The sequence below is a fragment of the Stomoxys calcitrans genome, chromosome 1 (assembly GCF_963082655.1).
Source record: "Stomoxys calcitrans chromosome 1, idStoCalc2.1, whole genome shotgun sequence".
NCBI classification, from domain to species: domain Eukaryota; kingdom Metazoa; phylum Arthropoda; class Insecta; order Diptera; family Muscidae; genus Stomoxys; species Stomoxys calcitrans.
In genome coordinates, this window is record NC_081552.1 from 20,970,552 (window position 1) to 20,998,182 (window position 27,631).

Sequence of the window (27,631 nt, forward strand, 5' to 3'; positions counted from 1 at the left end):
GTTTATAACATCTTCTTAAATATAAGAAGTAAAAGCGTCGGCCTGGCCGAATATACCCTGCCCTTATATACCCTCCACCATGGATCGCAATTGTCAAGATATTTGCCCGGGATCTTTTTATAAGCAAACAAACGATAACGGATAAAATTTGCCATGCTATTAAAGCTATATCAGTTTATGGACCGATTCATAATTGGTTTTCATATTTGACGCCCCCTAGATGAACCAGAAATCAAGATCCGAGATCGGTATATATGACAACTGTATAAAAGCCATGGGCCGATTTGGCCCATTTACAATCCCAACCTACCTGCACCAATAAAAAGTAATTTAATCTTTCACGCACAAGAGGAGCTAAGGGGGGTAAGTCCAGACAGACTCAAGGACTTTATGCTGGCGTTCAAATGATATGAGAAGGTGCCTTGACGGACTCTGCGGCTGAAGGAGGGAGAAAATTGAGGAATCACAATAGACCATAGGGCCCCAGCGGATATTTAAAGACAATATTTTGGTAACATCCTCTCCAACCTAACCTAAATTTTAATATCATTTTCGCATTTTACTCTCCAATAGCTTTTATTTGAGTCCCATATTGTCATGATCGGTCCATATGTCCAAACTGTTTTGATAGTTAATGTAAGGGGGAGGAGACCTTCCCCCTTCAGATAACTGAGCTTTAGGCTATCCTTCCGGATCCGATAATGTTACTGTACAGTACATGAAAATTTCAAGAAAATCGGTTCATCTAGTTTTGAGTCTATACGGCACAAACAAATTCACAAATCCACAAACAAGCAACATACAAGGGAGGTCCCAAAAGTAGCCCGACCTGACGTCTAGATGGCGGTAGTAGTATGAAAACAATACTTTCGTGAAAAATGAGAACCTTCAATGTTTAAAGTTTCAAGCCGCCAACATTGCGACAGCAATTGTTGATTTGTGATGAAGATCCATAAATAAAAGTTCGAATTGCTTCAGCACTCATCTTGCTCGTTATATTCAGCTTCCTCGCATTATTCCGGAAACTGGAAAAATGGCTCGGCAGAAAACGATTTGCCATTAATGAAAAGGTGGAAGTAGCGTTGGATGGCTATTTTAGGAGCTAGACAGTTTTTACTACAAACAGGGTATCGAAACTATTGAAAATTACTGGAAAAGTGATTCGACCTAAAAGGAGAATATGTTAAAAAAAAAAAAAAAAATTCCCAAATTTGTTGAGTTTTCTTTGTAAGGTCGGCTACTTTTCGTATAAACAAACAAACACAAATTGATTTCAAAATAAAAATATTATTTTTTGTTTTTTTTTTAATTTAAACAAGTAAAAGCGTGCTAAGTTCGGCCGGGCCGAATCTTATATACCCTCCACCATGGATCGCATTTGTCGAGTTCTTTTCCCGGCATCTCTTCTTAGGCAAAAAAGGATATATGAAAAGAGTTGCTCTGCTATTAAAACGATATCAAGATATGGTCCGGTTCGGATCACAATTAGAATTATATGTTGGAGACCTGTGTAAAATTTCAGCCAATTCGTATAAGAATTGCGCCCATTGGGGGCTCACGAAGTAAAATAGAGAGAACGATTTATATGGAATCTGTATTGGGCTATAGACCGATTCAGACCATAATAAACACGTTTGTTGATGGTCATGAGAGGATCCGTCGTACAAAACTTCAGGCATACCGGATAATAATTGCGACCTCTAGGGTTCAAGAAGTCAAGATCCCAGATCGGCTTATATGGCAGCTATATCAGGTTATGAACCGATTTGAACCTTATTTGACACAGTTGTTGAAAGTAAAAATAAAATACGTCATGCAAAATTTCTGCAAAATCAGATAAGAATTGTGCCCTCTAGAGGCTCAAGAAGTCAAGACCCAAGATCGGTTTATATGGCAGCTATATCAGGTTATCGACCGATTTAAACGATACTTGGCACAGTTGTTGGGTATCAAAACAAAACACGTCGTGCAAAATTCCATTCTGATCGGATAAGAATTGCGCACGCTAGAGGCTCAAAAAGTCAAGACCCAAGATCGGTTTATATGGCAGCTATATCAGGTTATAAACCGTTTTGAACCATACTTGGTACAGTTGTTGGATATCATAGCAAAACACGTCGTGCAAAATTTCATTCCAATCGGATAAGAATTGCGCACTCTAGAGGCTCAAGAAGTCAAGACCCAAGATCGGTTTATATGGCAGCTATATCAAAACATGGACCGATATGGCCCATTTACAATACCAACCGACCTACACTAATAAGAAGTATTTGTGCAAAATTTCAAGCGGTTATCTTTACTCCTTCGGAAGTTAGCGTGCTTTCGACAGACAGACGGACGGACGGACGGACAGACGGACGGACATGGCTAGATCGACATAAAATGTCGCGACGATCAAGAATATATATATTTTATAGGGTCTCAGAAGAATATTTCGAGTAGTTACAAACAGAATGACGAAATTAGTATACCCCCCATCTTATGGTGGAGGGTATAAAAAAAGAAAAATGTTCCCACATTTGTTGAGTTTTCTTTGTAAGGTCGGCTACTTTTGGGATTGCCCTCGTATAAACAAACAAACACAAATTGATTTCTAATTAAAAATTTTATTTTTTGTTTTTTTTAATTTAAAAAATTAATTTTCTCACATATGTCAAAGCACCCTAATGTACATTCATTCATGTCCACACACCGTCCAAACAAAAAGAAAAAGTAGATTGAAGTTTTGTGTTGTTTCGTCTTGTTTATAGTTTATAAAACGAAATGACAACACAATAACTGTGGGTCTCAATGTGGAATTCGTTAGATGGACGGACAGACAGACAGACAGACCAATAGCCCATACGTGGGATAGATGAACAACAACAGTTTAAGTGGCGGTTGGTTGTGGTACAAAACAAACCATGGAGAAATAATAATTTGCGTTAATTTTGTTTTTGTCTTTCCTTTACGAACTGACTGACTGACTAGCGACATCGACCATTGACGACAAAACCCCTGGTCGAACAAAACCAGAGTGAAACTTAGTGGCCGTCAAATGAAAAAGTCGCGCACGATCAGTAACTACTGCAGTAACAAAACCTCCTGACGTGCATCACAACGCCAGCATTGAGTATGTCTTAGCCCAGACCAAGAAGAAGACGGACAATGAGTGTGACGCTAATAATAATATCGCAAAATATTCATTGTACACAGAGAAAAATTTATTGCAGACAAAAATGTGACAAAACTTACAGCGAAAGAAGCTTTGGGAAAAAATTTAATTTTCATGTGTAGTCCCTAGAACATAAATCAAGAAACGAAGAATGTTGACAAGAAATGCAGGCTTATCAGTCTGATCTGTCTGGCGGACATTTGTCAACATGGGTATTCTAGAAAGGAGTAAAGCCTTTGTCAAATTGTCTGTTTAACGTTCAATTCTTTTCCTCTATGGAAAAACTACTATGGATAAGAAGCTCACGCCACCCTTATGAAGGCTAGGTAACAGTGGCGGTCTGCAATAAGACTCACCTAGAAAATCTTAAGTCCAATTGTGATAGCACAATTATTGTTTTGTTAGGAACAAACCAAATCTTGTAGAGCAGGAAATTAAACACAATACGGACTGTAGCCCGAGGTTGCTAACAACTAGGCAACAAGGGCAAAAACATCTCCCCGAGAGCTTTTATCCAAATCTACATCTCTAATTCCAAGTTCATTGCCATTTTTATACCCTCCACCATAAGATGGGGGGTATACTAATTTCGTCATTCTGTTTGTAACTACTCGAAATATTCGTCTGAGACCCCATAAAGTATATAAAGGGTGATTTTTTTGAGGTTAGGATTATCATGCATTAGTATTTGACAGATCACGTGGGATTTCAGACATGGTGTCAAAGAAAAGATTCTCAGTATGCTTTGACATTTCATCATGAATAGACTTACTAACGAGCAACGCTTGCAAATCATTGAATTTTATTACCAAAATCAGTGTTCGGTTCGAAATGTGTTCATTCACCGTAACGTTGCGTCCAACAGCATCTTTGAAAAAATACGGTCCAATGATTCCACCAGCGTACAAACCACACCAAACAGTGCATTTTTCGGGATGCATGGGCAGTTCTTGAACGGCTTCTGGTTGCTCTTCACTCCAAATGCGGCAATTTTGCTTATTTACGTAGCCATTCAACCAGAAATGAGCCTCATCGCTGAACAAAATTTGTCAAAATTTGAACACATTTCGAACCGAACACTGATTTTGGTAATAAAATTCAATGATTTGCAAGCGTTGCTCGTTAGTAAGTCTATTCATGATGAAATGTCAAAGCATACTGAGCATCTTTCTCTTTGACACCATGTCTGAAATCCCACGTGATCTGTCAAATACTAATGCATAAAATCCTAACCTCAAAAAAATCACCCTATATATTCTTGATCGTCGTCACATTTTATGTCGATCTAACCATGTCCGTCCGTCTGTCTGTCCGTCCGTCCGTCTGTCTGTCGAAAGCACGCTAACTTCCGAAGGAGTAAAGCTAGCCGCTTGAAATTTTGCACAAATACTTCTTATTAGTGTAGGTCGGTTGGTATTGTAAATGGGCCATATCGGTCCATGTTTTGATATAGCTGCCATATAAACCGATCTTGGGTCTTGACTTCTTGAGCCCCTTGAGTGCGCAATTCTTATCCGATTGGAATGAAATTTTGCACGACGTGGTTTGCTATGATATCCCAGAACTGTGCCAAGTATGGTTCAAGTAGGTCCATAACCTGATATAGCTGCCATATAAACCGATCTTGGGTCTTGACTTCTTGAGCCTCTAGCGTGCGCAATTCTTATCCGATCAGAATGAAATTTTGCACGACGTGTTTTTTTATGACGTCCAACAACTGTGCCAAGTATGGTTCAAATCGGTCCATAACCTGATATAGCTGCCATATAAACCGATCTTGGGTCTTGACTTCTTGAGCCTATAGAGTGCGCAATTCTTATCCGATTGAAATGAAATTTTGCACGACGTGTTTTGTTATTTTATCCAACAACTGTGCTAAGTATGGTTCAAATCGGTCCATAACCTGATGTAGCTGCCATATAAACCGATCTTGGGTCTTGACTTCTTGAGCCTCTAGAGGGCGCAATTCTTATCCAATTTGAATGAATTTTGGCACGTAGTATTTTGTTATGATATCCAATAACTGTGTCAAATATGGTTCAAATCGGTTCATAACCTGATATAGCTGTCATATAAACAGATCTGGGGACTTGATTTCTTGAGCTTCTAGAGGGCGCAATTCCTATCCGATTTGGCTGAAATTTCGCAAGACGTTTTTTATTGTTATTTTCAACAACTATGTCAAATAAAGTACAAGTTGGTTCATAACCTGATATAGCTGCCATATAAACTGATCTGGGATCTTGACTTCTTGAGCCTCTAGAGGTCGCAATTATTATCCGATTGACCTAAAAATTTGTACGACGGATTCTCTCATGACCATTAACATACATGTTTATTATGCTCTGAATCGGACTATAGCGCGATACAGCTCCCCTATAAATCGATCTCTCTATTTTACTTCTTGAGCCCACAAAGGGCGCAATTCTTATTCGAATTGGCTGACATTTTACACAGGCCTCCAACATATAATTTAATTGTGGTCCAAACCGGACCATATCTTGATATTGCTCTAATAGCAGAGCAAATCTTTTCTTATATCCTTTTTTTTGCCTCAGAAGAGATGCCGGGAAAAGAACTCGACAAATGCGATCCATGGTGGAGGGTATATAAGATTCGGCCCGGCCGAACTTAGCACGCTTTTACTTGTTTTAGTGTACTATTCGCTTTTTTGCATACACCACTGTCGACGCGACTGGTCAGTTATTTTAATCGTTGTTATACTCGCCATGGTACGGTGCGCTTGAATGGTCGCTGCTGTAAACTTTTCCCGTCGTACGCTGTTATTTTCAAACTTTTCTGTCATTTTTTAGCTCATTTTATGTTTGTTGGCTGGTTGATTTTGTTGTTGCTAATTTACCTGCCAAAGACATGACAAAATGCATCGACTTTTATTTATTTTCTTTGTGTAATTTCTTATTGCAGCAGTGCATAAAGAGTTTCTCAATAGGAATGGAAACGATGAGTGTCGAAAATGCAGGTTCAATGCCAGACACATGGGCAAAAATAAATAAACTTCGTTACAGAAGTGATGGAGGGGGGATATTTTGTTTTTGTTTTTGTGTTTTTTTTTTCTTTTTTTGAATTACGTTGGGTGACGTTAACTGTTGCCTTGGAATATTTGATTTATTTGACCAGTTTTAAAGCTTCGTAAAGAAATCCGTTCGAAATAGGACCGATTCGTCGGCAAAATCGTCCACATTTTGTAAGAAATTCGTCAAGAAATCGGTCCCAATTCGGTACGACGTAAAATTTTTATCCGAAATTTCCTGGAATTTTGGTCCGAATTCGGTACGATATGGCGGTAAATATCTCAGACACTCGGCCGTGTCATTCTGAGAAAATGACAACCACTGCTCTAGTTATACCCACCGCCAAAGGATGGGGGAATATTCATTTTGTCATTCCGTTTGCAACACATCGTAATTTTTGATTGTCGTAAAAATCAAAGACGATCTAGCCATGTCTGTCCGTCCGTCCGTCAGTCGGTTAAAATCACGCTACAGTCTCTGAAAATGGAAATATTGAGCTGAATCATTGCACAGATTTTTTTGTGTCTATAAGCAGGTGAAGTTCGAAGATGGGCTATATTTGACTATATCTTGATATAGCCCCCATATAGACCGATCCGCCGATCCAAGGTCTAGACCCATACAAGCCACATTTATTATCCAATTTTGCTCAAATTTGGGACAGTGAGTTGTGTTAGGCCAGTCGACATCCTTCTTCAATTTGGCCCATATCGGACCAGATTTAGATACAGCTACCATATAGACCGATCTCTCGATTTAAGGTTTTCGGCCCATAAAAGGCGCATTTATTGTCCAATGTCGCCAAATTTGCGACGTGAGTTGTGTTAGGGTTTTCGATATTCTTTTTCAATTTGGCCCAGATCGGTTCAGGTTTGCATATAGCTGCCATATAGACCGCTCTCCCGATTTAAGGTTTTCGGCCCATAAAAGACCCATCCATTTGGCCGATGACGCTAAAATTTTAATCAGTGAGTTATGTTAAGCCCCTCGTCATCTTTCTGCAATTTGGCCCAGATCGGTTCAGATTTGGATATAGTTGTAATATAGACCGATCTCCCGATTTAAAGTTTTGGACCCATAAAAGACGCATTTATTGTCCGATTTCGCCAAAATTTTAAACAGTGAGTTGTGTTAGGCCCCTCGGCATCATTCTGCAATTTGGCCAAGATCGGTTCAGATTTGAATATAGTTGCCTATAGACCAATCTCTCGATTTAAGGTTTTCGGTCCATAAAAGACGCATTTATTGTCCGATGTCGCCGAAATTTGGGACAGTGAGTTGTGTTAGGCCCCTCGACCTGTTTCTGCAATTTGGCCCAGATCGGTTCAAGTTTGGATATACCTGCCATATAGACCGATCTCTCGATTTTAAGTCTTGACCCCATAAAAGGCGCCTTTATAAACCGATTTCGCTGAAATTTTACACGGTGACTTATGTTAGCCTTTTCGACATCCGTGTCGTATATAGTAAAGATCGGTCTATATTTGGATATAGCTACCAAAAAGACCAATATTTTGTTCTACAAAATTGAACAATGACTTGCACATAGTAGACCACTCAATGTCCGTGCCGAATTTGGGGGCATAAATCATGCATTTTTCCCCGGATTATGGCGAAAGGTGGTTTACATATATACCCGAAGTGGTGGGTAACGCCTTGTACTTGTTTTTAGTTACGATGTCCGTAAGACAATCAATTCATCTGATTGTCGGACCGAAATCGTAAAATTTTGTTAGCTGGGTTGTTGCAGCAAAGGTTCGCACTCGCCTTAGTTTGGCGAGAAACATACGATATCTGACTACACGGAAGCTGGACATCGGAAAGCTGCAAACACAACAAGTGACAACAGCATACTCCTCTCCACTTTTCCCAGCTGCTGGTATCCGATGAGGGTTACAATGAGTATACCACAGAACCAATCCCTGATGATGGTGTAGAATGTGTACCACCTAGTCAAAACGGATTCTATGTAGCAGTAGCCCGGTTGAAAAACAATAAGGCAGCAGAAGCCAATGGGTTGCCGGCTTATTTGTTTAAGCCCGAGGATGACATGATGATAAAGCGTATGCATAAAGTCATCTGCGCAATCTGACTAGAAGAACGCATACCCGATGATTGGAATCTCGGCATACTATGTCCCGTACACATAAAAAGGGGACAAGACGATATGTGCCAACTACAGAGAAATAAGTCTGTTCAAGTTACTATCGCGCGTATTGTGTAAAAGATTAAAGTCTAAAGTCAACGAAATAATTGGGCCCCATAGACCCGATATTTACAGTGCGCTAAATGCTGGAAAAGACCCAAGAAGGAGAAATCACCAGCCCCAAAACACCCTCCAAATGGTTCATATTTACCGACCATGGCAATATGGGGCTCAAATTAAAGGGATTTGGGAGTGGAGTACCAAAAAGCACTTTTCATAACACTAATTTTCAAAAACATCAGATCTCGGAGTTTGGTAATGTGATTCTTTCGAAATCTATTTGCACTCTCGCAGTCATCAAAAACAAGACATGGTTTCTATTTGGGGGGACGGGTGCCTCGGGTGTCTTTCAAAACCAGCCAAATGGATGTATATACCAATCACAAAAATATAGAGATCAAACAAAAGGTATTTGAGATAAAAAACGAATTTGATATCCAATTGAAGAGCCAGGTTATTGGTGAGCCGCCCCATCCCAAAATACCTCCCAATTATATAAAAGCTATTTGGAGGTCCACCCCCAAATAGCTCAATGACGTCAACTATGGTCTCCAATATCCAAATCTAGTATGGCCTGAATCGGCCTTTAACCTGATATGGCTTTAGAAGTATGACAAATTTTATCCGTTAACCTTCGTTTTGTCTCTTTTCGTTCATTGATTAGGCTTACCTTAAGATAATGTCTCATTGTAGTCTTTGGTGTGAAAGCATTATTTAGCAGGGAAGAGTTTCGCTTTGTTCCTTAGTTAAATGTTCGTGGGTATAGCTTACCCAGCTTCGTTATGACAGTGTACCGCTCCAAAATAATAATTTTATTATACCCTCCACCATAAGATGGGGGGTATACTAATTTCGTCATTCTGTTTGTAGCTACTCGAAATATTCGTCTGAGACCCCATAAAATATATATTGGGTTGCCCAAAAAGTAATTGCGGATTTTTCATATAGTCGGCGTTGACAAATTTTTTCACAGCTTGTGACTCTGTAATTGCTTTCTTTCTTCTGTCAGTTATCAGCTGTTACTTTTAGCTTGCTTTAGAAAAAAAGTGTAAAAAAAAGTATATTTGATTAAAGTTCATTCTAAGTTCTATTAAAAATGCATTTACTTTCTTTTAAAAAATCCGCAATTACTTTTTGGGCAACCCAATATATTCTTGATCGTCGCGACATTTTATGTCGATCTAGGCATGTCCGTCCGTCTGTCTGTCGAAAGCACGCTAACTTCCGAAGGAGTACAGCTAGCCGCTGGAAATTTTGCACAAATACTTCCTATTAGTGGAGGTCGGTTGGTATTGTTAATGGGCCATATCAGTCCATGGTTTGATATAGCTGCCATATAAACCGATCTCGGGTCTTGACTTTTTGAGCCTCTAGAGTGCGCAATTCTTATCCGATTGGAATGAAATTTTGCACAAAGTGTTTTGTTATAATATCCAACAACTGTGCCAAGTACGGTTCAAATCGGTTCATAACCTGATATAGCTGCCATATAAACCGATCTTGGGTCTTGACTTCTTGAGCCTCTAGAGTGCGCAATTCTTATCAGATTGGAATGAAATTTTGCACGACGTGTTTTGTCATGATATCCAACAACTGTGACAAGTATGGTTCAAATCGGTTCATAACCTGATATAGCTGTCATAGAAACAGATCTGGGGACTTGACTTCTTGAGCCTCTAGAGGGCGCAATTCTTATCCGATTGGAATGAAATTTTGCGCAACGTGTTTTGTTATGATATCCAACAACTGAGCCAAGCACGGTTCAAATCGGTCCATAACCTAATATAGCTGTCATATAAACCGATCTTCGGTCTTGACTTCTTGAGCCTCTAGAGGGCGCAATTCTTATCCGATTTGAATGAATTTTGGCACGACGTGTTTTGTTATGATATCCAACAACTGTGCCAAGTATGGTTCAAATCGGTCCATAACCTGATATAGCTGTCATAGAAACAGATCTGCGGACTTGACTTCTTGAGCCTCTAGAGGGCGCAATTCTTATCCGATTTGGCTGAAATTTTGCATGACGTTTTTTATTCTTACTCTCAACAACTGTGTCAAAATAAGGTTCAAATCGGTTCATAACCTGATATAGCTGCCATATAAACCGATCTGGGATCTTGATTTTCTTGAGCCTCTAGAGGTCGCAATTATTATCCGATTTGCCTGAAATTTTGTACGACGGGTCCTCTCATGACCATCGACATACGTGTTTATTATGGTCTGAATCGGTCTATGGCCCGATACAGCTCCCATATAAATCGTTCTCTCTATTTTACTTCTTGTTTTTTCCTAATCTCTTCACTTTACTTTCTTGGCTACAACACCTGTGCAATGAAAACAATATTACTATGTTCGATTTCTATACAACACTCACTGTATACCCAAAGAAACTCTAGACGACAATCAACTTCAATGCAACCGTAGCGCTCAACCGTACTTTGTGTAAATGATCTAAAAATTCAAACTCTTGGGTTCGCCGTACAGATATTTTTGCAAAATGAGGAAGCCCGAATGGTTATCGAAGCCCGTAGAGAGAAAGTAAGCGAGTAGAAAAACAAACTAAGTCAGTGGACAAGAGATCGAGCATTTAAGTGCATGTGTTACAGTTTCTCAATCAAGTGTTACGGTTGATTTGCCTACGATACTGCTATGAATTAAAGATTGTTCCATGGATAAGGAACTAGTTGTTTGTTAGTGGTGGCAACGATGGGATTAGTGATATGATTAGTTGTTGGACATTTTAAACGCCTCTTCATGATTTGCAATTTTCATAGATTGGTAAGCAATTGCTTAAGCGGTATAAACTTGTTGAATGTTCATAAAGGCAAATGATTGCAGAAAATTTGTTTTCTTAATTTTAGTGACTTGAAAGCGGCAAAGGAATTCCTTCCTTTAACATGTAGGAAAGAAGATACAATTGTGGGTAATTGAGTACTGTAATAATTTCTTAAGTAAGGTTGGATTTTATTGTTAGCTTGTAATCAGATTCACTTAGACTTTTGAGCCCATTATGATGCCATAGCACCGAGCGAAGAAAAATTACTTAAATTTTCTACAGTTTCGCCAAAACCAGAATTACGCTGTATGGTTTCGATTTTTGGCATCCTTTGGGCTTCACTTCTTGTGGCCTAAAAAGACTAATCGAAAGGTCGGTTTGTATGGAAGCTCTATGCGGTTTCAGAACGATTTGTACCGTGCCGTACTTACCACGCATGTTGGAAACCATTAAAAAACGCAACTTGCAAAATAGGACAATAATTGCGGCTTCTAGGGGCCCACGAAGTCATGTCAAAGGACCACTTTATATGGGAACTATGGGTGATTTTTTAAGAGTAGCGCTCGTCATTCACAGTTACATTACGATTCGCATCATCTTTGAAGAAGTACGTTCCAATGATGCCACCAGCCCATAAACCGCACCAAACTGCGACTTTTTCTCGATGCCTTGGTAGCTCTTGCAATGCTAATGGCTGATCTTCACTCCAAAATTGACAAATCTGCTTACTTACGTACCCATTGAGCCAAAAATGAGCTTCGTCCATAACATGGAAGAAGCGCGCGATTAACTTTCTTCACAGAGCATGCATAATTTGTTCGTTTGTGAGACGATTAATGGTTAAATTTTAGACCAAACTGGATATTTTTGACAGTGAAACAAAACATGAAACGTGCGTGAACTATTTACACCAGTGTTGCCAAAAAGACAATAGCTAAGAAATAACGCTTTTGAATACAAATCTAAACATATATGGTTAATTTGCAATCCCCAACGACCTACATGAAATAGAATTATCTGTGCGAAATTTCAAGCGGATATCTTTCTTTATTCGCTCTACAGTTATCGTGATTTACACAGGCGGGCGGACGCAAGGTAGACTTAAAATGCCAAGTCGATTAAGAATATGAATAAACGGAAAGAATATATTAGTATACCAACATGAAAATTCGGCAAAGTCCGGCCGGGATTCGAACCTGGTCACAAAGAGGAACAGCGAGAGCCGTTGTCTAGCGTTCAAAGCCATCAATACGATGCACAGAATCATGTGTATACCATGGGGGTAGTGTAATTGTTTAGACGACGAATTTTCCATTACACAAACACAAACATGGGGAAAGGAACAACTAGAATACAGGGTATTGATCGCAAGTTGGGACAAAAAGTCGTCTTTTAGACTTTTCGACTTTTGCAAAAAGTAGACATTTTCACTTCTTGTCAAATATTTCTAAAATTTTCTTAATAATTTTCTATTTCCTATAAGTCTTCGTCGACTTTTGCCATGAAGATATAATCATTTCTTTGTATTTTCATAAAGGAAAGTTATTAAGAAGAATTCAAAATGCAAAACTGGCTCATTTTTATATCAAAACCACTCCACTATATTAAAGCCAATATGGCTTTTTGCAAATGTTTCCACATTTCCGTTTACTTTCCCTTTTTTGTCATTGAATTAAAGCTTGAAATGGTCTATATTACCTAGCCGACTTTCAACTTGTGTTACTCTGAATGCGAAAACCTAATTGCACATATGGGTAACGAACTTCAATTCTCTATCACTTCCTCTACAAAACCTCAAAAAAAACACAAAATTATCTCTATTCTATCCGATTTTATGTATCCGGCATTATCAAAGACCATTTTCCAAAAATTTAATTTAATTCACCAAATCGGAGTCTTTCTATTCTAAATTCCATCTAGACTTCGCTAAATTCGGTGCAAAAATCTCTATTTGTGAAATGTACCTTTATATGAGAGCTACTATAAATTAAGCTTCCATAAACATTAAACTATTAAGCTAAATCTTGCACTTATAAGGACGTAATCTCTAAAATTTTGCTTGGATATGGCACGAATTTGTTTTACCATCTGAATACCGCTGCCGAAGATCATTAAATCGATTCAACCATGTAATGCTATTACCAAGTTTTACCTTCCGTATAAATAAGGTTTAAATTTTTAAATAACTTTTCAATATAAAGGGTGATTTTTTTGAGGTTAGGATTTTCATGCATTAGTATTTGACAGATCACGTGGGATTTCAGACATGGTGTCAAAGAGAAAGATGCTCAGTATGCTTTGACATTTCATCATGAATAGACTTACTAACGAGCAACGCTTGCAAATCATTGAATTTTATTACCTAAATCAGTGTTCGGTTCGAAATGTGTTTCGCGCTTTACGTCCGATTTATGGTCTACATAATCGACCAAGTGAGCAAACAATTAATGCGATTGTGACCAAGTTTCGCACTCAGTTTTCTTTATTGGACATTAAACCAACCACACGAATGCGTACAGTGCGCACAGAAGAGAATATTGCGTCTGTTTCTGAGAGTGTTGCTGAAGACCGTGAAATGTCGATTCGTCGCCGTTCGCAGCAATTGGGTTTGTGTTATTCGACCACATGGAAGATTTTACGCAAAGATCTTGGTGTAAAACCGTATAAAATACAGCTCGTGCAAGAACTGAAGCCGAACGATCTGCCACAACGTCGAATTTTCAGTGAATGGGCCCTAGAAAAGTTGGCAGAAAATCCGCTTTTTTATCGACAAATTTTGTTCAGCGATGAGGCTCATTTCTGGTTGAATGGCTACGTAAATAAGCAAAATTGCCGCATTTGGAGTGAAGAGTAACCAGAAGCCGTTCAAGAACTGCCCATGCATCCCGAAAAATGCACTGTTTGGTGTGGTTTGTACGCTGGTGGAATCATTGGACCGTATTTTTTCAAAGATGCTGTTGGACGCACCGTTACGGTGAATGGCGATCGCTATCGTTCGATGCTAACAAACTTTTTGTTGCCAAAAATGGAAGAACTGAACTTGGTTGACATGTGGTTTCAACAAGATGGCGCTACATGCCACACAGCTCGCGATTCTATGGCCATTTTGAGGGAAAACTTCGGAGAACAATTCATCTTAAGAAATGGACCGGTAAGTTGGCCACCAAGATCATGCGATTTGACGCCTTTAGACTATTTTTTGTGGGGCTACGTCAAGTCTAAAGTCTACAGAAATAAGCCAGCAACTATTCCAGCTTTGGAAGACAACATTTCCGAAGAAATTCGGGCTATTCCGGCCGAAATGCTCGAAAAAGTTGCCCAAAATTGGACTTTCCGAATGGACCACCTAAGACGCAGCCGCGGTCAACATTTAAATGAAATTATCTTCAAAAAGTAAATGTCATGGACCAATCTAACGTTTCAAATAAAGAACCGATGAGATTTTGCAAATTTTATGCGTTTTTTTTTTAAAAAAAGTCATCAAGCTCTTAACAAATCACTCTTTATATATATAGCAACGCGAATAAACCAAAGAGTGATTAATCGTAGCACTTGAGAAAGAAGTACTCAAATGCAACAGAAAAATTTTCGACTTTTTACACAAAAAGTCGACTAATCGATTAGATGAAAGTCGACCTTGGGATCGCTAAGACTGGTTTGTCGAGCTTGGGTAATGTGGTATTTATATCATAGAGGCGTTTTCGCAATAACTACGATATAAGTACAACATATGGAGTAATGTTCGGTCAGCCAGCAGTCAGAATAGATACCACTACTGCACGCAAACAAAATACTAGTATCCCGAAGTTTTTCTTTTATTGTAATCGTTTAACGTTTCGCTATAACATATCAAATGTAAGCCATAAACGTAGCATTATTGAAAGTTACTAATTTTGTTTATTGTAAATCCTGTAGCTGATTCGCCTAGGGTAAATGGACCTTTCTTTTGTTAAAAAAAAAACCAATAACTCTTCAATTGCAAAAGTGTTTCGATAGCCGCAAACGATTATTCGTGTACCGTACCAATAATTATTCGCTTGTCTCCCTTTTCTACTAGAGAAAACGGATGAGTATTTGAGCGTTGGCAAAAATACTCACACTATTGCACATTACTTGGTACGTACACGAGAAAATAATACCAAGTAAGTCCATGGGTTTGCACATAATTGCAATTGTGTGCTCGTCACTGGTAGAGACTTTCTCATACACATAATGTTTATCCTTTTTTTTTTGACTGAGCAAGAAGCAGTCAGAATTTTGAACAACTTGGTCGAGTGCGGATAGTTAACTCGGAAAGTGAAACTTTTTTAAGAAACAAGTAAAACCGTGTTAAGTTCTGCCGTGCCGAACTTTCGATACGCACCACCATGAATAAATCAACCATGCTCTTCTATAACAACTCCACTACCATATCCATAGTAATATTCAAATGGATGCTAGTCTGGATGATATTTCATTTAGGTCTCGAGAACTCTTAAACAAGTCAGCGAAATCGGGCAACTAATCCGCCTGTTTTGGGATTAAGACCCTAAATAGAATGATCGGTCTATATGGCAGCTATACCGAAATATAGTCCAGTCTGGACCATATACCATTGGGATGATGGGAGGCTTAATGCAAGTCACGGCGTCAAATTCCAGCGAAATCGGATAATAATTGTGGTTTTTATGGGCTTAAGACCCTAAATCAACAGATCGGTGTATATGGCAGCTACATCTAAATATAGTCCGATCTGAATCATATTTGAGTCGAATGACGGGAGGCTTTATTCAACTTCAAATATTTAAAATTTCAGCGAAATCGGATAATAATTGCGACTTAAGACCCCAAATCGGCAGATCGGTCTATATGGCAGCTCTATCTAAATATAGTCCGATCCGAAGCATATACCAAAAATTGCGGCGATGACGGAAGGCTTAAAAGAAGTCACTGTTTCAAGTTGCAGTAAAATCGTGTTATAAATGCAGCTTTTATGGTCTCAAAACCCTAAATCGGCAGATCGCTCTATATGGCAGCTTTATGGTAATCCGCTAGCAGCTATATCCAAATATAGATCGATTTGGCCCATTTAAGAACTCAACTTGTCTGTGAAAAATTTCAAATCAATATCTCAATTTTTAAACACTTAAGGTGATTACAACTGACGGATACACGGACGGACAGACACACAGACATTGCTAAATCGTCTTAGAATTTCACGACGTTCAGATATATAGGGTCGGAAATGGATATTTCGATGTGTTGACTTCATCAATATACCCCCTCTGGTGGTGGGTATAAAAATGATTGAAAATTTTATAAATTTCCAAATAATTTTTCAATTGATCCTATTAAAAAATGATTCAAATTTTTTAAATCTTCAAATAATTTTTTGATCGATCCAATTAAAACCAGTAAAAGCGTGCTAAATTCGGCCAGGCCGAATCTTATATACCCTCCACCATGGATCGCATTTGTCGAGTTTGTTTTCCCGGTATCCCTTTTTATTTTTATGCTATTGGAGCTATATCAAGTTGTGATCCGATTCGAAATGAATGTTGGAAACCATAGTAGAAGTCATTGTGTAAAAGTTTAGCCAATTCGAAAAAGAATTTCGCCCTTTAGAAGCTCAAGAAGTAAATGGGGAGCTGTATCAGGCTATAGACCGATTCACACCATATTTGACACGTATGTTGAAGGTCATGGGAGAAGCCGTTGTACAAAACTTCAGCCATATCGGATAATAATTGCGCCCTCTAAAGGCTCAAGAAGTCAAGATCCCAGACCGGTTTATATGGCAGCTATATCAAAGTATGGACCGATATGTCCCATTTACAATCCCAAATGACCTACACTAACAAGAAGTATTTGTGCAAAACGGCTAGCTTTACTCCTTCGAAAGGTAGCTGGCTTTCGACAGACAGACGGACGGACGGACATGGCTAGATCGACTTATGTCTCATTCCACTGCCTGCTTTGGCTTCATATGACACTGATCTTTCTGGTGCTCATTTGCAAATAACACACGATATCCGACGACCAAATTGAAAATCGCATCTACTGAACGATTACTAAACCGTTCGCTCATCTCACACTCTATTGTATATGGGCGTGTGTGTCTAGCTTACTTTGTTTTAAAGTGGCATGCGTAACAGGCAATTGCTTTGGTCAAAGTGGCTATTAAGTGCCAAATTTTGGATGTAGTGCAGTTCTCTAGTTACTGCTAAAATTGGTAGGTATTTATTCTCTTAGTAGGTTGGTAGGCTGACTTCAATTTTTGGTAGGTTTCTCCAACAAATAAATACCGAGTTAATTACTGAAAAAATCGCCGGGATAACACAAAAGTTGTTCACTTATTGTAACGTCGAAAATAGGTAGTAAGAAAGCATTTTTGGATTCAAACACTTAAATCAGGAGATCGATGTCCGTGAAGATAAATTTGAATATAACTTAGCCAAGACACAAACCTGACACTTTGAAGACCTATATAACGGCAATGCAGTGCACTCGTCATAGATAGGTGATACAAACTAATACCAGAATTAGCCCCTACCAAGAGCTATTAGAATCAGAAGTCCCCATATTAAATTCAATTATAACTTTTGGGGCGAAATATCTCCGATCTGAAATACAATTTGAATATGGGGACTTCTGATTCTAAAAGCTCTTGGTAGGGGCTAATTCTGGTATTAGTTTGTATCTATAGTATGTATATTTGATGGGTTTTGGTGCGGTAGAATTTTTCTTAAATTTTGGTAGGAAATATTTTTTTTTTTTTTTTGATTGGCGAGTATTTCTCACTTAACGAAATTTGCCACTATAAAATAGCGAATCGAATCAATCCATGCGACTGTCGAATTTGCGTTATGCATATCGCTTAGAGATTGTAAGGGGGCGATATCAGTTAATATTTAGAAACAGATGCCTCATGCACAAGTCGCCCTATTTGAATTATGGAGCCCCTAGAAAGCTTTGGAAGAGACACGGTCCCCTGATACTTGGCCTCAGAATTCTATATGACATTCATGTTCCACTCCCAGGTATATATCATTTTAATCCCATATTGTACCGATCGGTCTATATGGCTATTTGGGGGATTTTTAGGTGGGACGTTCCCCTATGTTACTTGACTCGAAATTTTAATATCTGATTTGTGTTTTTCGGTAAATATCATTGTAGAATCCCAAATTCGTCCAACGGAATTCTCCGATATATATCTCGGATATATCGCAAATCCTTCGTTTTCGGCTGTGCCGATGTGCCGAGTTCGAATGGCGAGTCGCCAGCGACACCACTCTATAGATATACTTAGCTAGATATCTTACAAATACGCTAGAGGCTGCGTAACGTTGGCTGTCTTCGTCTTCGGTTAGGGTTATATATACCAAAACTATTTTAGGGGTTTCTTTACTTAAATATCATTGTGTAATCAGTAAGGCAGATGTTTTTCAGAGACATACTTTGTATGCCTGCACTCCAATATTCTGGAAGTTTAGGTTAGGTTGAAAAGAGGGTGCAGATATTAATTCGCCTCATGCCACCTAAGCCAGTAATCGGCTTGTTGTACGCTCTAAAAACTATAAAGTAATCTCTAAAAAGAAAATTTTAAATGAGGAATTCCGTGCTGCTTACAAAATCCTTAATTGTTTTCAATACCACTCCCCTAAGTTGGTACGTACGTCCTACCGACCGTTTCGCTGTTCCACAGTGTTGCATGAGCATTCATCGCCCACTCCCTTAACTCGGACTGCGTCGACCCGAAAGGCTTCGGGTTAACCAAGTTTATTGACGGCAGTCCTCTGGCCTTCGCCGCCAAATCGTCTGCCCTTTCATTTCCCCTTACTCCGTTATGGCCCGGCACCCAAACGATGCGGATTTTGCAATCCTCAGAGATGGCGTTAATCTCCTTCTTACACTGCAAGACTGTTTGTGAACCTTACCGTCCTGGTTGTTATTGCCCTTATGGCAATTCTAATGTCGGTAAAGATGTTTACACTCGACGTCCTCGCCTTAGCACCACACCACTTCACGCATTCCATGATCGCCCGGACCTCCACCTGCAGAACCGTATTATGGTCCTCTAGCTTTGATCCATCCGTGTAACATGATCTTCCAGATGGCAATACTAGGGTTCCGCCAATCGAAGGCGGTGACTCTGGTAGCAGTGACTCGCAATCGACTTCAGGGTTCATCTCAGGTATCCGATCGGAAAACTCTTCCCTTCCTTCCAGGTTTCTCGTCGTCGCCTCGATTATACTGTGATTGTATGAGCTTCTCCCATCCTCAGTACATTCTCCCATCGCCTAAAGTCTCATAGCCGCAATGGCTGCCTCACACTTAATTTGTATGCCAATGGGTCGGACATCTAAAATAGTCTCCAGTGCCATAGTGTTCATGGTCCTCATCGCTCCGCCTATGCCAAGACAACATGTTCTCTGAACCTGTTGAATGGTCCTTATGTTGCACTTTTTCTCCATAAAAGTCCACCATACTACTGAGGCGTAAGTAAGTATTGGTCTAATCACGCTCCTGTGGAGCCAGTGAACTATCCTCGGATTCAGGCCCCATTTCGAGCCTACGGCCCGTCTAGATAGTGCCCAACACCTGTGAGCCTTCTCAGCACGCTTCTGAATGTGACACTTCCAATTCAGTTTCCTGTCCAAGATCACACCTAAGTATGTGACCTTGTCAGATATCGAAATCGTCTTATTGAAGAAACATGGTGCGTTAAATTGGCCCACCTTCGTCTTTCTCGTGAACAGACATATTTCAGTCTTCTCTGGGTTAACATTGAGACCTCTGGGTCTAGCCCAGTCATATGCAAGACTCTTTCGGCCCTTCTGCATAGCTCGTTCGGATCCTTACCCCTTAGAAGTATTATAACATCGTCTGCGTGGCAGACGGGTTCAAATCCCTCCTCAGTCAACTTCCGTATTAGGTCATTTATGGTGGTAACCCATAGCAGGGGCAATAAAATTCCCCTCCTGTGGCGTGCCCTGTGGCACTTTCTCCCTTATATTTATGCCATGGGATACACAATTTATCCACCTGTTCTAATAGCCCCCTCGACGCCAATGCATACCGCCAGTGTGTACGTTGTGGCATCGAAGGATTCTTCTATTTTATGCACAACCTCGTGCAGGGCAGTCTCCACCGACCATCCCTTGACATAGGCATGCTGTTTGTATTTGAGCAGTTCGCTAGATGTCATACTCTTTATCATGGTGTGCACAATACGTTACATGGTTTTGAGTAGAAAGAACGTAGCTTATGTGTATGTAGGCCTTTGATGTCGCATAACTTGCCTTGCCGGTCTTGGGTATAAATACCGCCCTTGCCTCCTGCCAGGCTTTCAGAGTATATGAAAGTCTTAGGCACGCTGTGAAAATTTTGGCCAGACAAGGCGCCAGATAATCTGCCTCTTCCTGTAGTAACGCCGCAAATATTTCATCAGGTCGGGGTGACTTGAATGGTTTGAAGCTCCTCAACGATTCCTTCACCATAAATTCCGTTATCATAAGCCTTCGATCAACGTCATTTTTCCAAGATTGCGGTGCTTCCGTGAGTCCCTTCGTAGCCAGTGGCAAATGGGTTTTTATCAAAAGCCTCAACATGTCCCCCGTTGTCTCTGCTCTCACTCCCATGTCGTCTACTAAAGTTTCAGTCTGGAAATGGGTTTTTGAGAGAACTTTTTTATCTTGGCGGCGTCATTAACCCCATCGACCTGTTCGCAGAAAAGCTCCCAGGAGGCACGTTTTGCCGCTCTGGTAATCTTATTGTATTCCTTGAGCCGTGTGTTTTACGACGTGCTCTGTTTAGAAGTCTGCGGACCTCTTTCCCAATATTGCGAATCTCTCCGGTCATCCAGGACTTTTCTTGGGCTGATTTCCTTTTCCGAAGAGGACAACTATCTTCGAAGGACCCCACCAGTGCAGTCGTAATCCGGTTGACATCTTCTTCAATGTCTTTTATGCTTAGACAATCTAAATTATCTTACCCAAGTCTTCTTCTGAGTAACCTTCCGAATTTTGTCCAGTTGGTTTTCAACTTGTTCCGGAAGCTTATTGGATTCGGCGCTGGCCGTGCTATTCTAAACCTAATGTAGCGATGGTCAGAAAAAGAGTGTTCCATGGAGACCTTCCAATCCTGAACCTCATCGATTAGATTTTCCGAACATATCATCACATCTACTACCTCCTCCCTACTCCTATTAACAAAGTAAAACTTAAAAGTACTCTTTCGGACCAAAAAGTACCTTTTTAGTACCATTTGAAAATTTGTATTTTCCATCCCTGCTGCTTTGTCATGTGTTTTGATGTGGTATGCTAATATGTTGGTGGGAGGGGGGATTAAGATCTAACTAACAACAGAAAATCTCTCAATTAGCAAATTTCTCTTTGCTCTAACTAAAATGGTCTCCCACATTCGCATAGCAAAAACAAACAACACAAACACACACTAACTACTCCCCTCATTGAGACAAGCTCTGAGAACACACAAGTGTTTCTTGTATTTCTCCTGCTGGGGAGTTTTGGCAGACAATTTTTTTTTTTTTTTTGATTTGGGATTTTGTGAACTATGTTTGTTGTCGCCACCGAGAATGACCGTTCGTTCGTTCATTTGTTTGTTTTGTATCTTGCCGACAACAGATATTCAGATATTCGTCGTCATATGCTAGCTCGCTCTCCTCATTCGTATGTATATTTTGTTACGTGAGTATTGAAGGTATTCATGATGGTTGGTTGATTGTTTGTTGTTGTTTTTGATTTGTTTCACATCCAAATTTCACGTATTTTTTCATAACTTTACGATATAACAACAATTTTGTTCATGGCATAAATGTTATTACATTGGCTATGCATACTATTTCTAGCAAAAAAATATGTTAAAGAGAGAGAGAGAGAGAGAGGTTACTACCTATTATATGTGAAGGTATTTGAAGAAATTTAGGAATTTTTGTGAATAAGAAAAAATTAACTTAAATTTAATAATAATAGGTAACTGGTATTTTGGTTTTCTTTCTTTTACCACTTAAAGTGTTTACATTACATTCACCAGAGAATAGCAAACATATTTAGCAAATATGTATTACCTTCATGTTTTTATGTAGCAAAAGACCAATAAACCTAACTGCCAACTGGTTACCTACATATATCTATATTTTTTAAGTTAAATAATTGATTTTCACTTTTTCACTTTAGTACGTTGTTGCTGGTTACTGCTTTGGTTGTTTAGTTTGCTGGTTGGTTGTTTTTCTTATGTCTACACTTCACTTTGTTGTTGGTAAGAAGCAAGCATTTTGTTGTTGTTGCTGCTGTTGCCGAGCTTGCAATTATATTTCCTGGTTTTCTAGCTTAATTTGTTGTATATTTTTCTTTGTCGACTTGAATTTTCTTTTTATATGTAATCGATTTTCTTTCTATTGCATTTCACCTATTCGTTTAATTATTTCTTTTTTCTTATTTTTCGTTGCAATTATTTCACATTTTCTTCTATATATTATTTTTTGTTAATTAAGGAGATTTCAATACTTCTTTTTTGCTTTTTTAAGCCATTGATTTGATTTCTTTATTTCTCTTCTCTGTATTTGTTGTGGTTACACTAACGCGTTTCGTTTTTAGAGGCTACGTTCGTCGGCCACTCGGTAGCAGCGGCATTTCGATCTCTTCGTTTGAACACGTAATTTGCGACTGGCTTGTAGCTGAAGTCATAGCCAGACACCAAGTAACTCTTGTCTCATACTCCTGTATGCAGAATGTGTGTGTGTGTGTGTGTGTGTGTGTCTGATATTAATGATGTCTGCGTCTGCCTGCCTTCTTTCATTTCACAAAACTTCAAACAATGAAATTCACACACATACACACACACACCCTTGCTCACCTGTGCTACACAACACTCATCCAGATAGTTTGGCTATCCAAACTCACCTGACAACAGTAATAACAAATATGAATGAGAGCAACAATATGAGCGGTAGTTAGGCAGAATAGTCGTACGATCGTCGTTACTTGTTTTCATGCACAGTGATTCATTTTGGTCAACAAATATGTAACAGAAATAACACTTAAAACTACAATATAATCCTTATGAAACAAACGAAGAAAATAAAATAAGCACTTATTTGTATGAAACTAAGTACAAAATTTGATTAAAAAAATAACTGCTATAAATTAAATGCTAACTTGTACTCTATGACGCCCCTTATGTGCACATTAAAATTGATGCAAAGACGCAGTCTGAAAACGGGACAACAATAATAATGAACAGCTTGTAAGGCTGAGCATTTGAATTCGAATCCTACCACCAACCTAACCGATTACTGGCTTAGGTGTATGTCCATAGTGGCATGGGGCGCATTAATATCTGCACCCTCTTTTCAACCTAACCTACCCCAACTCGTAAATTTTTGGGGTTATTTTCATTTCTGGTGGGGAATTTTACCATAATACACCACTGTATTTGGTAAAATAATTTTTTTTTTGTATGCATTTAAAATTTTTGGCATCTGTTTTGGTTAGCTGACGTTACTTCAGTATCTTTTTTATATCGTAAATGTACACAAAAGATAACTTCTCTCTACAGATGCAAGATACAGCTGAGAATGAGAGAGGGAGAGATTGAGTGTGATCCCCAAACCTCCAAAAAATCCGAGGGAGAGAGATGTCATGGTTTATTATGGAATTTGAAACCTGAAACTATGACATTTGTTGCCAGCTTTTAAGTTTGTTACAAAAAACAAAATGAACGAAAAAATATCTGGGATTGGTATTTTTTGTTAATAAGAGCAACTCACAGAAACATTGTGGATGCACAACGGATGCTTGCATATGCAGCGACATTTACCCATGTCAAAACCTATTTTGTATAATGCGATGTTTGGCATCTATTTCCATTGAAGGTATTGCGGGGACGACAAAAAATGTATCTAAAAATTTTGGAATTAACTTATATCAATTATTATGATTGGTATAGGTTGTCAGGTTTAATTTCAAGGTAAAAATGTGGTTCACAAAGAAGTAGCTATCTTTAAAAGTTTCCGTTAAAGGTCTCATATGGGCAATTCCACGAAAATGTAAATGTATTAAAAAAACTAAAGTCAAAAAATTCAAAATAAATTTATACCTACACTGAGAAAAAAGCATATCGTTAATATGAGTTGATTATATAATAGACGTTAGTTTATGATCTTTACTAACGTTTCATTAAAAAATCGTAAGGGGTTAGAAAATTAACTTTGTACAAATGAAACTAACTTTCCATGAGTATAGATGAAGCAGCTAAAATCTCAGGTGGTGTTAGTAATTTTCCCATATACCCTTAATTGGTGTATGAATTCGCTCGACGGTTTTAGGGTCATCTAAGTTTGGATGTTAGATGTACTCCATTCTTAAGACTTTATTTGTGCCTTATATTCTTATGGGGATTTTGGGAGTAGGAAGGCACCCAGGGTGATGGTTGGTACATTTAGGGGGTGGTGTGAACCCCCAGAAACGTGGTCCTGGATGTGGGTACGATTTCGTGCTCTACTTCCAAATACCCTACATTTGAGCCCCTATTGCCATGTTCGGTAAATACGTATGTTTGATTTAGGGGTGTTTTCGAGGGTGAGGTGGTCCCCCTGATACCTAACCCTGAAAAATATCAGTAATGTGCTCTACTCTTAAATACCATTTATTTAAACCCCATGTTGCCATTGGTTTAAGGGGAATTTATGGGATGAGGCGTGTCCCAAACACTTGGCCCCTAAATTGGTTATAAAATCGTTTTCTAATCTCAATTGCCTTTCATTTGACCCCCATATTGCCATGGTCGATAAATGTTAACTCTTTGGGGGCTATTTTGGGGAAGGGGTAGACTCCCAGAAAATTGGTCCCGAAAGTGGATATACATTTCATGCTCTACTCCCCAATACCTTATATTTGAACGCCGCATTTACCTGGTCGGTAAACTTGTCCGATGTGGGGGAGTTTTGGGGAGTGGGGTTGTCCCCCAAAAACTTGGCCCTGAAAATAAATCAGCATCGTGCTCTGCTCTCAAATATGATATTTGAACCACATATTTTCTAATCTCAAATATCTTTCATTGCTTGCTTTTTCATGGAAGTAATATCGGCTAAACATCCATCCTTTGGCATAATAACTTCGATCATGAGATAGATCAACATAACTTCTGCATCTAACTATCATCACATCTAAAACATACTTGCTAAGCAAGTAGAGAGGTCTGATACAATTTTATCCTTCAATTTAAGCCAAATCGGATAAAACATATACCACATGGCAGCTACAATATATCCAAATATGGTCTGACTTAACCAATTTTGGCCGTACTTGGCACAGTTGTTGAAAGTCAACACAGAAGACCGCATGCAAAATTTCAGCCAAATCGGACAAATATTGCAACTTGTAAGGGCTCAAGGGCTTGGAGGCTTGAACGCCTGAGTTCAAATCCTGGCGAGACCATTAGAAAAAATCTTTAACGGTGGTTTTCCCCTCCTAATGCTGGCAACATTTGGGAGGTTCTATGCCATGTAAAACTTTTCTCCAAAGCCGTTCAGGCTCGGCTATAAAAAGGAGGTCCCTTATCATTGAGCTTAAAACTTAAATCAGACTGCACTCGTTGATATGTGAAAAGTTTTCCCCTGTTCCTTAGTGGAATGTTCATGGGAAAATTTTGCAATTTGCAAGGATTCAAGATGTCAAATCGATTTGCATGGGAGCTATATCAGGTTATACACCGATTTGAACCGTACTTGGCGCAGTTGTTGGAAGTCATAAAACACTACATGCAAAATTTTAGAGTCAAATCGGACAAAAATTGCAGCTTCCAGGGGCTCATGGATCGGGCAATGGAATGTCACTGCGCCGCTATATCATCAGGACAGGCAGTGTTTTCATCGAGCGGTTGGGTCAGTCGAGTGGAGTATACCATTCCCATTTGTTGTGTTTGCAGCTTTACAATGTCCAGTTTCCGTACAGTGTCCTATCGTATTTTTCTCGCCATACGCAAACGGGTGCGAACCTTTGCTGCAACAAGGTAATGTTCCGAATCTATGTTCGCTCTATGTCGAATGCCTTCCATCAACGTGTTCAATTTGGTTCCTTATTTCTTGATCTTGTCTTTGTGAATTTTTGTATGTTGAAATCTGGTGCTGCTAACTACCATTTTTTTTGCCGCGCCAAAATCTATAACCATCAACCAATTATCGAATGTTATCTCGTGGAGGATAAATTTTCCGATTGTTGGAACAAAGATATTTTCCTTCTCTATCTTCGTATTAAAAACTCCCAGAACGATTTTAATATTATGGGCAGCGGCCGTATTTTTACTCAAGGCGCTCGTAGAAATTATTCTTGGTCTGCTTGTCCTTGTCTTCCGTCGGGGCATGGCCAACAATATGACTCCCTAATACCTAGCAAATCAATGAAAAGGTGTTCACCCATAGCGTACGCCTTCTCCCGCGGGACATTGGCATAGCAGATGATCGACCATATCCAACTACTCCACATCCCCACAGACCCTGCAGAAATCCTCATAATCCTAAGCCCATCGCCATGTCTGTTGTTTTTGTCGTTGTAACCACATTTTCAGGTGGAGGTGGCGTTCCTCGTCAAGCTGCTGTAGGTGAGCCAGCCGATCACAGCGTGAACATGGTGGCCACTGGTTATTTAAAAGCGCCAATAACTTGTCATAACGAGCATCATAGGCACTCACCTCTCACTGAGACTCTCCGCTCGATACCGCTGATTGTCCGCGGCCGCCGTTGCAGCTACTCCGTATGGAGCATTCCACTATCCGCAACCTGTGGACGCAACCCGGTAGCTCCTGGCTAAGCTTCTCGTGACAGCTAAGAACACCACATAGATCCGACCTCAAAGTTCCAGCTTGTGCGGTGCACACAGCTATCCCGTGCCGGGGCCATGTCAGTGGTCGAGTAGAACTCCCATCAACTATCCAAGGTCACACTTCCCCAGCTCCAGTCCCCAGCCCGAGTCTGCGCATTCGTCATAGTAGGAATCGACCATCCCAAACGGCCAATACAGAGGAGGGTTACCCATCGACGTCGCACTGCCATAGTCTATCCGGGACTCAAACATGTGTAGGTCGTCAGCCGCTTCGTTTCTCGCTACCCCTTGATGGCCGGGAACCCACCAAAATCTGTCAGCAGCCCGACAAGCCCCGACCTCATATGACCCGCATCCAGGGCCTTCAGAGCCGCCATATTGTCCACATAAATCGTGACAGTCTGAGGGCCGCCGCTCCTGACTCAGCATCATATTCAGAACGTGAGGATCACAAAAACCAAAGCCTAAAGCTTAAGACACTGCACCCGCCCCATGGCAGCCGGTTGTACGTACCCGATTGACCCGATGAAGTGCTTCATCGGCAAGGGCTGCCGCCTCAGTGTACAACACACTGCTACTACAACAACAACAGGAGTCTATGTAAAGGACTCCCCCTCCATAGGAAAAATATTCCAC

The 27,631-nt window shown here is 39.7% G+C and overlaps 1 protein-coding gene across 1 annotated transcript in view; it reads right to left on the reverse strand.

The window, feature by feature from the left end:
• The window catches only part of LOC106093484 (ral guanine nucleotide dissociation stimulator-like 1), a 122,538-nt gene extending 99,651 nt beyond the window's left edge, over positions 1–22,887 (reverse strand). The window contains exon 1 of the mRNA XM_059370788.1: positions 22,243–22,887. The gene's annotated coding sequence lies outside the window, so the exon portion shown is untranslated. The remainder of the gene's footprint in view (positions 1–22,242) is intronic.
• Between the last annotated feature and the right edge of the window lie 4,744 nt (positions 22,888–27,631).